Source organism: Lygodium microphyllum, chromosome 8 (assembly GCF_053477565.2).
Source record: "Lygodium microphyllum isolate KBCC chromosome 8, Lygodium_microphyllum_v1.1.10, whole genome shotgun sequence".
NCBI classification, from domain to species: Eukaryota; Viridiplantae; Streptophyta; class Polypodiopsida; order Schizaeales; family Lygodiaceae; genus Lygodium; species Lygodium microphyllum.
The window spans coordinates 64,302,664-64,315,437 of NC_141142.1; positions in this window are offsets into that span (position 1 = coordinate 64,302,664).

Genomic DNA, 12,774 nt, shown 5'->3' on the forward strand with positions numbered 1-12,774 from the left:
GACGAAGGCACAACAAGAAAAATATGGAAACACAAGAAGTGTAGAAAAGTCCTAAATCAAGGAGAAAGATGCACACGGAAAAGCATAAGTCAATACTTTTGTAAAAAAGTTCAAGGCACACCATAATTTATTTTAAGAGTGCCGGGCTCCCACCCATGCAAATTGTAAAGGTAGATGGACGGTAGGAAGGAAGCTAGGAAGATAGGAGGACAATGGAAAAAAGGGTCTACGGCCATGTAAAAAGGGGATGACCGCCCAAATGGGATTTAGGGCTCTGTATATAAAGTTTAAAAGATGAATGAGAGCTCATTCTTTTGGTGTGTGGCAAAGTGGACTCTTCTTCTTCTCTCCTTCTATTCTCTTTGCTTACTTGTGTGTGCTTGAGTGAGGAGTGTGAGAGTGTGAGGGAGTGAGTATGTGAGAGTGAGGAATCAAGGAGGTGAAGCTCTCCACCATCTCCTCTCTTCTTCTTCTCTTGATGGGACCTAAAATGGGCCGGCACTGGCCAAGGCACTAGCCAGACCTTATGCCCTCAACAAACAACCCCACCTCCATGGCCTCACGGACCAGGAGCGCTTGCCGAGGGATACACTATTCTAAACACTAATCACTTCGCATTTATAGTCTATAGTTCAACGAAGATTCCCTTTTCCGGTCTCCTTAGAGGGAGATTATACATATATCGGCAATAGTTTCCATGCATTACACACACAAGGGTACCCCACCGGCGGGCTGATTGCCATGGCCCTACTGCAGCTCTCCTGCATCTTGGGGATTGGCCCCTCGATGCGCTGCTTCCACACATAGACACATTTGAAACAAGCTCCCCTCTTAGTGCCAATATATTGAACATTCTAGGAATGCATTTATCATCACTTATCCATCCCCTTTTGACCCACCGTCTAGACCTACAGCCGGGTTGCTGACTCTCTCTATGTGGGTCAAGTCCTAAAGAAACCAAGTGCTATGCATCCAGGAGCTTGTAATTGATACCATTTAATGATGCTTGATGAGAATGTGTATATGATTAAGTGCTCAAACAATTGGAAAACAACGTCGTGCATTGTGCAAATCCATTGTTTTCATGTTTCCATACACTAACGCATAATTACTGCGATGAGAGAAGATACCGAGCCTTACACTCGTGCTGTACTTCCCTTTATTTAACTTAACATCATCCTATATGAATAATGCAACAAATACATCAGATTTTATATCATATTTCAACGCTCAAACTCCCCTCTCTCCCTATCGTTTAAGATTTTGCTTGTGGTGATAGGTAAAAGGGTAATTTCATGTGTATTTCGCACAAAATAAGCCGTAAATACTCACAAAAACACATGAATGGGGATAAACTGAGGAAAACCCTCATGATTTATCCTCATTATACACTCACTGACACATCCATAATTTTCCATAATTTTCCTCATCCATTTCCTATTTTTCCCCCTTTTAAAGAGCGTTTTTCTCTATTTTTCTTATTTTTCCCTATTTATTATCAATAAAAATGGAAGAAAATTAGCATTATTTCAGATCTATGGCTCTTGAGTCCTTAAACAACAACCATGTAGATTTTATTGGTGTTTTGTTTCATGTTTTTCCGATTTTAGGCCCAAAAAACCCCATTTTTACTCTAAAAACCATGCTTTTCGGGTTTCTCCCATTTATTTCCCACACTTTAAGTGTATATTTTCTGAGTTTTTTACTATGAAAGACTAAAACCAATAGCAAACAACATGTCCATCAATTTTCAGCCCATATGAACATTGCTAACCTCATCAAATGCGAAAAAAGAGCCATTTTCTTTGTAAAAATGTCATTATCGTGTATTTTTTATTATTTCGGGTTTTGAAACTTGTTGTGGGTCTACAAATGAGGGCCAGCCTTCCTCCACACTGCAATCTTCAGCCCACCTTCGATTGGGAAACAATCTGGTACCACGCCGCGGACGAGCATTCATCAACTGAGCTTCATTCTTTTTCACACGAACTGCCCCTTGTAGGAGAGAGAAGGAGGAGAGAGAAAGACTAAAATCTCATCTCTTGAACCAGGCAACCATTTGAGGAGTGGATTGGAGCGATTCAAAGCGAAGATAAGAAGAAGATTATGCATAAGATCAGTTGGGGGGTTGCTTTCAGGCTCTCCAACCCTCGATCTCTCAAACCGTGGATATGGCACCCTCTTCCTCAACAAGCGGTGAAAAAAACACCCCCCCCCCCCCCCCCCCTTCCCCTTCTCACAAAAATTTTGGGGGGGGGGGCCTAAAGGGAGCCCCCAAAGGTCATAACCTTTGGCATCTAGTAAGTCCATTTCCACTTGACTTTAGTCTTGACCTCTCGAGCACCCCCTCTTCCGCGTCCGGTGTTCGAATTAGGATCTGAAAAATTCTAGGCATTTGTCTTGAAGTTCTCCATTGCTGGGCATCTCCTAGGGTCTCGTCTGACATGCCAAAAAATTATGAAAATTCACCAACTGTCGTCAAGTGGGTCTTTTCAGCCTTTTTCGAGCATTGCCGCTTAAAATCGTATTGATTACCACCGCTGCCTTTGACGAAGTCTATTTTTTCCCTGAAATTTGTAATTTTTGGCTATTTTTAAGCACTTCTCAGCATAAAAAATCATCTATCATCTCTCCTCTTCCCTTCCCTTATCTTGTCTCACATGCGGCTATGGAGGATGGAGCTTGGAGGTGGAGGTTTGAGGATACTTGAGCTTGCATCAAGAATCATGGAGCTATTGGAGTGCTTGAGAGAGGAAGCAACTCAATCGGGCATGGAGATAAGCTCACTACACTCATAGAGAGGGATAGCACGTCGGTTATGTGAGAGGTAGCCATTAGTACTCACTTGAAATGCTTGAACAATAGGCGGTGAACAATAGGCGGTCCGTGGGTCTTGGCGGTAGAGCTCGTACTCGCCTATACATTTGCCTATGGGATTCTCACTCTTACAAGGTTATCCACAACCATGATGTCATTTTTCATGAGAAAAAGATACATAAGCAGCTTGAGAAAGTGGTTGAGGTATGTAAGGTGATCTTTCAAGAGGAGACTCCTACTCATGTACAACCAGCTAGATAGTGTGCATTAGTTGATGCTCTAGTGGCCCAAGCTCCACTTGTTGTGTAGGATCAACTTGCTTTGAGATACTCTACTAGAGCTAGATGTTAGCATGTTGAGTGCTTTATGCCCACCATGGTTTATGTTATGGTGATAGATGTAGGTGAGCGTCTCTCTTATGATGAGACCATACATAGCGACGATAGTCACTCATGGGACAATGCTATGCAATCGGAGTTTGACTCCTTATAGACTAACCATAAATGGGATTTGTTTCCTTTGTCTAGTGGCAAGAAGACACTACCATGAAAGTGGATATACAAGCTGAAAAGTATCCCTAGATTCCCCAAGCCCACTTATAAGGTTGGATGAGTAGCTAAGGGTTTCAAGCAGGAATATCGTATTGACTTCAATGAAATATTTTCTAATGTGGTCAAAATGATGACCCTGTGCTTGGTACTAGCATTGTTGCTTCGGATCTTTATCAAATGGATGTAAAGATAAAATTTTTATATGAGGATTTGCATGATGAGATCTATATGCATCAGAGTAAGGGCTTTGAAGAAAAAGGCAAGGAACACCTAATGTGTAAATTGAGAATAAAGAGCCTTTATGGCCTTAAGTAGACACCTAGGGAATGGTATCATGAGTTTAATACTTTTTTGTATTCAGAAGGATATAGCCGTAGTGATATGGATCCGTATTTATATATAAGAAGGTTGGTGATGGAAGCCTTATGATTTTGGTACTCTATGTGAACGATATGCTTATTTTGTTGAGAGAGCTCGTAATGAGTTGGATGCCTTGAAAACTTAGCTGAAGAAGAGCTTTGAGATGAAGGACATGGGACATGCCTCTTGCACATTCTTGGGATGTGCATCACCTGCCATCACTCTAAGGGGGCTTAGGTTAAACATGGGCATTGGAGACATGTTTCATCGCTAACGTCCTCTTTAAGCTCACAAAGTTGTTCCTTGTGAGCTTACACGATCTTCAATTTGGATGCTTCCTTTATAGTCATTTCCAAAGTCTCCTCAAGATTTGCTAACTTCAATTTCAGCTTGTTCACTACCTTTGAGGAACCCTCCTTGGCATATCAATTGCATTGTACATTTTCATAAGATTCTTTTTCCATCATGATCTATTTTCACATTGCTTGTATCCTCTCCATTATCTCAAAAAAACAAGATTGTGTACACTCGTTCCCATAGAGTCAACATCATCTCCAACTAGCGAACAACAACCCATGTTACATGTAGCAGAGTCCTTGTTTTTGTGTTATGCCAGTATTTTTTGCTAACATTCTCAAAGCTTGGCTCACATGAAGGGGTTGCCGATAACCATGTTCTCCTTTTCTTCTCAAGTTCCTATCATGCGGTTAGTTTAGCTAAAACAAGCTAGCTTGGGACACTATTTTTTAAAGTGTCTAAGTTTATTGCAATGAAGGATTATAGTTTAGCCACTAAGTTTGATCTATCTTCAAGGTACTCTAAGTAGAAATTTCTCCTCAAGCCTTTGGATAGTAAGGTGAGGGTTGGAAATTAAGAAAAATTAGAGATTGAGAAGGGGGCTTTAGGGACTAGAGAGATAATGAATTGAATAAGAATAAAGGGGAAAAAGGAAGATCAATGAGGGTGATGGGGATGAGGAGGAGGTGGGTTGATGTAGCCCTCCAATTTGCAAATTTCCGATGATCTCCTCATCCTCAATTTCTTCTCTACATCCTCTCTACTTTTCCCTCTATTTATCTTTTTGACCAAAGGCATAGCATCCCCAAATGTAATAGCATCGAATAGGCATGAACAAGCATCAACTGAGCATAGCCACTAAACAAGAAGCATCCAAGATAGGGGGCTACCCTATATTAATGAGTGAGCTACTTATTTATTCTAGCCAAGGAGTGAGTATACATTGCTCAAATCCAAGATACAAGGTCAAAGATCAATGCCAAGACTTAATGCTTAGCATCCAAGAGTGCTTTCAAGTGATCAATGAGCTGCACTAATGAGGAGAAGTTGGAGAATACTATCATGTTTCCCTAGCTTGAAACATGGACAAATGGCATGATACTACTGTGATGATTGGGGAAGGTAGGGGGGCACTAGGAGTACCCAAGGAAGCCTTTAGACAATCTCAAGTTGGATTTGAAGCAAGCTAGACTTCAATATGAAGCTCACTAAAATGAGCTCAACACAAGCTCATGAATACCTTGACCAAGACCCAATAGGGCCTGATTAATGCATGAGCAAGAAGTGATCAATATGAACCTCAACGAGTGGAGCTATGGCTACCAATGGTGAAACCCTATTGCAGGTAACTCAAATAGAAGCTAAAGTAATGCTAGATCAAGATCTTAGGGAAGATGGCTCTGATATTAGTGGAAGGGAGTGAGTCATGGAGTGTAAGCATGGAGTGGAAGAAAGAGAGAGAGAGAAAGAAGAAAGAAAGTTATATTAACATCTATGAAAGGCCAAGTTGGCCAATGAGACCAAAACGTTACATACAAAATGTTTGGGAAACTTTCTAGGTCCTAGTAAAGCTACCATTTAATGCTATGATAAAATATTGAGTAGGTACAAAATGGTATATAGGCTGGGTACAATTCATGTGTTCCAAGAGAGAGAGAGAGAGAGAGAGAGAGAGAGAGAGAGAGAGAGAGAGAGAGAGAGAGAGAGAGAGAGAGAGAGAGAGAGAGAGAAGATGTGGGAAGTCCAATAGTCACAATGTATGACTGGCCTTCCCTTTATTCAAAAGTCACTAAAATAATAAAGGATAAAGTGATAGTGATGGGCACTTGCCGTCTACGGTGTACAGGTGTGCAAGCAACTAATACAAGGTGTGAGTACTATCAATGTAACTAATACACGGGCAGTTAGGCACAATCACCTTTATCCCCAACAATGTATGTACAGTGGGAATCTTGATGTATGCCATGATAGCTACTAGACATGACATATCATTTGTAGTGGGAGCTTTTGCTCATTACATGGTGACACTTGGCTGCTCACATTGGGATGCTATGAAGAGTATCATGAAATACCTTAAGGGTATTGTAGATATGTGCATTGGTTATAGTGGCCAAGATATTGGAGTCATGGGCTATACACAGACTTAGATTATGTAAGACATGCATATAGTAGAAAGTAGAAAGTCCATCTCTAGATATGTCTTCAATTTTGTTGGAGGTTTTATTTCTTGGATGTCCAAGGTGAAAAAATGCATGGCTTTATTTGCAAGGAGGCCCTATGGTTAGGCTATATGGTTGCAAATCTTGGTATAACTATGACTCCCTACATCACATTTGAAGTCTATGAGTGCCATCTAGTTGGCACATAATTTGATCTTTCATGCAAAGAACAAGCACATTAAGACTTATTATCACTTTATTAGAAAGGTGACTAAGGACAAGTAAATAGATCTTAATAGATGAGAATCCTATTGATCTTGCTCACTAAAATACTCCCAGTGGAACATTATGCCTTCCTTTGGAAGTTGATGGGCATAGGATAAGATGACTGAAAGGTAGAGCTTGAGTGAAAGCACATAAGTAAAAGCAAGAGTAAAGCAAGAGCTCGAGCAAGAGCTATGGTGATGGAGCAAGAGAGTAAGAGAGAGATATATGTCGTATGTGGAAACTTCAACAATCATAATATGTGACCAGCCTTCCCTTTTTCAATAGTCACTTTAAAAATAAAAAATAAAGTGACAATGAGGGATGCCTGCCACTTGTAGAGTACATGTGTGTGGTCATGATGTGTAAAGTAAATATAGAGTAGCGTGGATATAGATATCTTTACCCCCAACAATCTTCGTCTTATAGGATAATGTGCCTCTAGTGAGGAGAGAACAAGAAAAAGTGAAAAAATACAAATGTACATAAAGTACAATAAGATGAGTAATAGACGCCATCTCATCCTATGCCCATTGTCTTCCTAAGGAAGGGAAAACATTCTACTGAGAGACTTTTAGTGAGTAGATCTGTAGGATTCTTGTTGATCAAGATCTTAAAAAGCTCAACATACTTGTCCTCTACTACCTCCTTGATGAAGTGATAGTGCACCTTAATGTGATTTGTCCTCACATGGACGAGTGGGTTCTTAGCCAATTGAATAGCACTCATAGAATCCAAACGTAGTGTAGGAGTAACAGTAATACCAAGGTCTACCACCAAATGGCCTAACCATAGGGCATCCTTGCAGGCCTCAATGGCTACAATATACTCTCTCTCAATAGTAGATAAGGGCATGCGTTTCTACACCCTGCACATCTAAGAAACAACACCTTGAACAAAAGTGAACACATACCTAGAGGTGGGGACTTCCTACTATCTGTATGTCCTACATAGTCGAAGTCAGTGTAACCTATGATCGTACTATCCAAAAATGCAAGACATATAGGTAAGAAAGTTGTCTTAACATCCATCTAATAGAGATCTAGATCTAACTAAACAACCAAGCAAGAGAATGTCAACTACTATAGGCTATCTAGCTGGCTATATGGTAATAAGAGGCTCCTCCTAAAATATCACACTGAGTTCCTTAACCATATGCTTGGCTTGATTATGCATCTTCTCCTCATGGAAAACAACATCATGGCTACAAATGACCTTCCTAGCGTGCAAATCCCATATATGATAACCCATCTCACTTGTATCCCCATAACCAAGAAAGGTACATTTTGCAAATTAGGATCCATCTTATTATGTTGTATCACAAGTGGTGATAGAGGATAAACCTCTCACATAATCTGAATACATGAGAGAAATATGAGTATAGGTATGTGACTTAGTGCTTGCCTCTAGCTAGATCAGTTTTTTTTACCACGATACATCTTTATAAGCCCTTGAATCATTTGAAATATAAATCAACTAACAAAGTCCATCACCAACCGCCCAAACAATATCATAGACCAATAAAATCCTCCACATATGATAAATCTTCAAAAGAGTCATTCTCAAAGTCCTCAAAAGTGGTCCCTCAAAACATATGGCTTCCTTAAAAAATTCAAATCTCAAGAAGAAACAAAATCTAAAATCATATGATCATGAAGTATTCAATATTGGTGATGTCTCCATCAAAGATGTAAATAAAAACTTTTGGTTCATCATCGTCTTCTTTGGTCCCTACCCATGTAACTACCTATGTCTATAAGTTTCATTAACTTTTACCACAATTGATAAAATTTCTCTCTTTGCCACTGCAAAAAGACCATAGAAAATATCACACTAGTCTCCTTGAACATAACAAAATTTGTTTCCTCTTCTTGATGTAGTATACGTGCCTTCAACTCCTATTGCAATAATAGTCGGCTCTAGATCCAATCTTCAAAACTCTACTTGTTTACAAGCACGTTAGCTAGTTCCTTCAAACATGGTAGCACACTTAGAATACTGAGCTCCCAATCTACAAAAAATGTGCCAATCTAGACATGCTGGCAAAATCTTTCATGTAGCTCCAAATTATATCATTCTCCCCCCCCTACAAGTAGTAGGAAATGTAAACGACCATCCCAAATCCCATAATAGTCACCATAATTTACTTTCAAGATATATTCTCATTTCACACACATATATTGTAGCCCTCTATCTTCATGATGAGAGAACTTGGAACATATGAAAGCCTTCCATGCCAATAGAGCCAGAACTTGCACCGCAACCTCTGTCATCCTCAAGTGATCATGGCCAAAGAAATGTGAATATAAGGTAGCCATGTTGAAGCTAACAATTTGTTCTCCTCATCAAACTCAACAATAGTAGCAATAACATGGCCCAAATACACATTAAGTATCAAGCCACCGAGCATGATGAACATGAAATGTTGCCTCAACCATAGCCTTAGATGATCATGATGATGAGCCTCTCAAACACGTGCTACCAAAGGGTAATTGAGTGGCACTTATTTTGATAGATACAACTACAACGTCAGATGATCTGCATAGTAGCCACTTCATGATCCACCTCCTTAATGATGTGAAATATAAAAAGACCTCTCATAAGTCCACCACCTTCATGCAATTATAACTTTCCTCCAAAAAAGCACATCCTATGTTTTGTAAGGATTTTTCCAAAGCTTTTTCCTTTTAATTACATCAATAGCTTTTTCTTCATGCTATCTAGCATGTGTTTTGTTATTTTTTTGAGAATCATAAAGCCTTGAGAATATTCTCATGCCCATTAATTTTCATAATACTAGAACATACTCTTTCTAGACCTTCCCTTAAGTGTTTTTGATGTAGAACTCCTTCTCATATATTCTAGACTTCAACCACTACACTTTGGAACCTATTGTAGACCACTGCTTGATGGAGCTTCAAGGATGTGTCAATGTAGATGGGGATTGAGGGAGAAAGGCAAACATAGTTATCTTCTTGGGTATACAATGCATATCAGTTATTCATTCAAATAGGTATATAGTAAAATTCCCCATAAAGGGACATTCATAGCCAATATGGGTGCGGGCAGGATGGCCCTTTATTCCCAATAATCTCCCACCTAAAGGCAACATACCTGAAGGTAGTGAAAGAATAAGCTAAGTCTAAGTATGTACAAAGCTGAAAACCTATATCTATCCAACTTGAAGGTCTGCAGGGTTGCCAACTGTATGTACCTTGACAAGCTCAATGCTCTTGCTATCAAGTACCTCTTTGATGAAATGATACTTCATGTGTATGTGTTTTGTCTTTGCATGAAAGATAGGATTATGTGCTAACATGATAGCACTCTGACTATCATAGTGGAGAACAAGAACCTCTGTAATGCCAAGCTCTCCCACCAAATGTGAGAGCCATAAAGCCTCCTTAAAATGCCTCAGTTGATAGCCACATACTCTGCATTGGTAGTAGACAATGCAACACACTTTTTTAGCTTGGATATCCACGAGACTACTCCTCCTATGAAGATAAATACATACCCAAAAGTAGACTTCTTGCAGTCTGAATGGCCAGCGTAGTCTGCATCTACAAAGTCAACCATAGATGCCTTCTACTTCCCAAAGCAGATGCACAAATCCTTTGTGCCCCTAAGGTATCTCATGATACCCTTCATTGCTTCCCAATGCTTCTTGCTAGGGTGTGTCATTTACCTGCTAACCACTCCCACCGCAAATGCAGTGTTAGGACCTGTGGCAACCATAGCATACATCAAGCTACCAACAACCAAAGCATATGAAATCTTGGCCATTTTATCCTTTTCACCATCAAGTGTAGGGCTGTCTCTGCACCAAGTTTCACATATGGAGGAAATGGAACACCAATCACTTCCCCCCTCTATATTGAAACACTGCAAAATCTTGGAGACATACTCCTATTGTGACAGATAGAGAAGACCCATTGACCTGTTCTTGAGTATCCACATCCCAAGAATATGATTTGCCTCACCAATATTCTTCATGTCAAAATTGCTATGTAGGCTTTGTTTTAGGGTTTCCAAGGTATGAACATCCCTCCATGCGATCAGAATGTCATCCACATACAAAACCAAGAGTATCAAGCTGCCATCTATTGTCATCCACTTCACTCCTCTTGTAGCCTTGAGATTGCATGAATTTATCAAACTTGTGATACCACTCTCAAGGTGCTTGTTTCAGCCCATACAAACTCCTTTTGAGTTTTCATACCATGTGCTCTTTACCCTTTGCCACAAAACCCTCTGGCTACTACATATAGATGTCCTCATGTAGATCACCATGTAAGAACACAATCTTTACATCCATCTACATGAGTTCCATATCCTTAGATGCAACCAAGCCCAAGATGGTCTGCAAAGTAGTCATTTTGAGTGCATGAGAAAATATTTCATCAAAATCAACTCCATGTTCCTGTTTGTATCCCTTTACAACAAGCCCTGCTTTCTACTTTGCTGAGGAACTAGAAATGACTTTCATCTTATAAATCCATTTGCATGGTAGTATATTCTGCCCTTTAGGCAAATGCACCAAGTTCCAAGTACAATTCTTTTCAAGAGATTCCATCTTTGACAGCTTAACCTTATGCCATTTGTGACTGTCCTTGCTATCCATTGCTTCCTTGAAGCATAATGGTTCACCTCAATCAACCAACATGACTTAATCTGCAACATATTGAGCACCTGAAAAAAACCTATCAAGATGCTTTGAATGTCAAGTCGACCTACAGACAAAAGCTTCCTTATTTGCTAGCTATTGGGCATGCAAATTTGCATTTATTACAGCTTGTTGTCCTGAAATTTCAGCATGCTATTCTATCAGTTTCAGCTATTCTAACTATGTGTTATCTTATTGAGATTGTAGAATATCATGGGCAACTACTTGCTAATCATTTTTAGCATTACTCCCTGCATTTTCAAGGCAATTCACAGCATGTATTTGCTATTGTCTAGTTGGCATTCTCTACTGTCCAATTGGTACATCTTCTATGAACACAACCCTTCTTATCTCCTCTGTCTTTTTGTGATGTTTGTGCATGCAATCTTCTCAAAAGATGACATCATTGCTGGATACTACTTTTCTTTTCTCGAGATCCCATAATCAATACCCCATTTTACCCTTGTCACCATATCCTAGAAAATATTACACGACTTTGGCTCAAGTTGCTATGTTCTTCCTTATGGATATGCACATATACCTCATAGCTGAACACTCTCAAATGAGAATATGAGAGTGGCTTGCATGACCACACTTCCTAAGGAACTTTTCTCCCCAAATACCTTTTCAGTGATCCATTAATCAAATGAATAGTTGTCATAATAGCCTTTGCCCAAAGAAAATGGGGTAATGCAACATGAGACAACGTTGCATGGACCTTTTCCTGAATGGTCCTATTCAGGCACTCTGCGAATCCATTTTGGGGTGAATTATGAGGGGTAGTGAACTCCCTCTTTATCCCTTTACTGTCACAAAATTCTTGAAAGACCTTAGACATGATTTCCCCACTATTGTCAGAGCGAAGTCACTTGAGTGTCTTATGTGTCATGTTTTCAGTCAATGTCATGAATTTCTTGAATTTATCCAAAGCCTCATTCATATGATGGATAGGATACACCCAGAATTTGCATGTAGCATCATCAACAAAACTGATAAGTATTTCTTCAACCCTAGAGACAATCCTAGCATTTGATATACATTTGAAATGTACCAACTCTAAAGGAGAAGATTTCAATAAAAGAGACTTGTTTACCATAGACACAATGATCACGATGGTCAAAATTAGCATACCTCAAACACGAAAAATAACCCAAATGAGAAAGAAATTTTATTCTTGTTTGACTCATGTTTCCCAACTAGCCATGCCACAAGGAAACACTCAGCTGCTTGATAATGACAATAACATGGTCACGCACACTCGATACATGCAATGCATAGAGGGTGTCACTCTTAGAACCACATGCAACTATTCTAGATCCCTTACATATCTTCCATTTTCCATCTCCAAAAGTAGTATGATAGCCTTTGTCATCTAGCTACCTTGTGCTTATCAAGCTCTTCTTGAGATGGGACAAAACCTCACATGATGCAGGGTAAACACTAAACCATGCTGAAATTTCAGCTACACACTGCCAATGCCTACAATATCACATGCATAGTTGTCTCCCAAGTGGACAACACCATGTCTGCCACACCATTATAGTCAAAGAAGAACCACTCATGATGGGGTGTGACATGAAAAGAAGCACGTGAATCCAAGATCTAAGTATGTATGTCATCATCGGAGTATCTGTGACTAATGAGTGTGCACTAAAGCAAG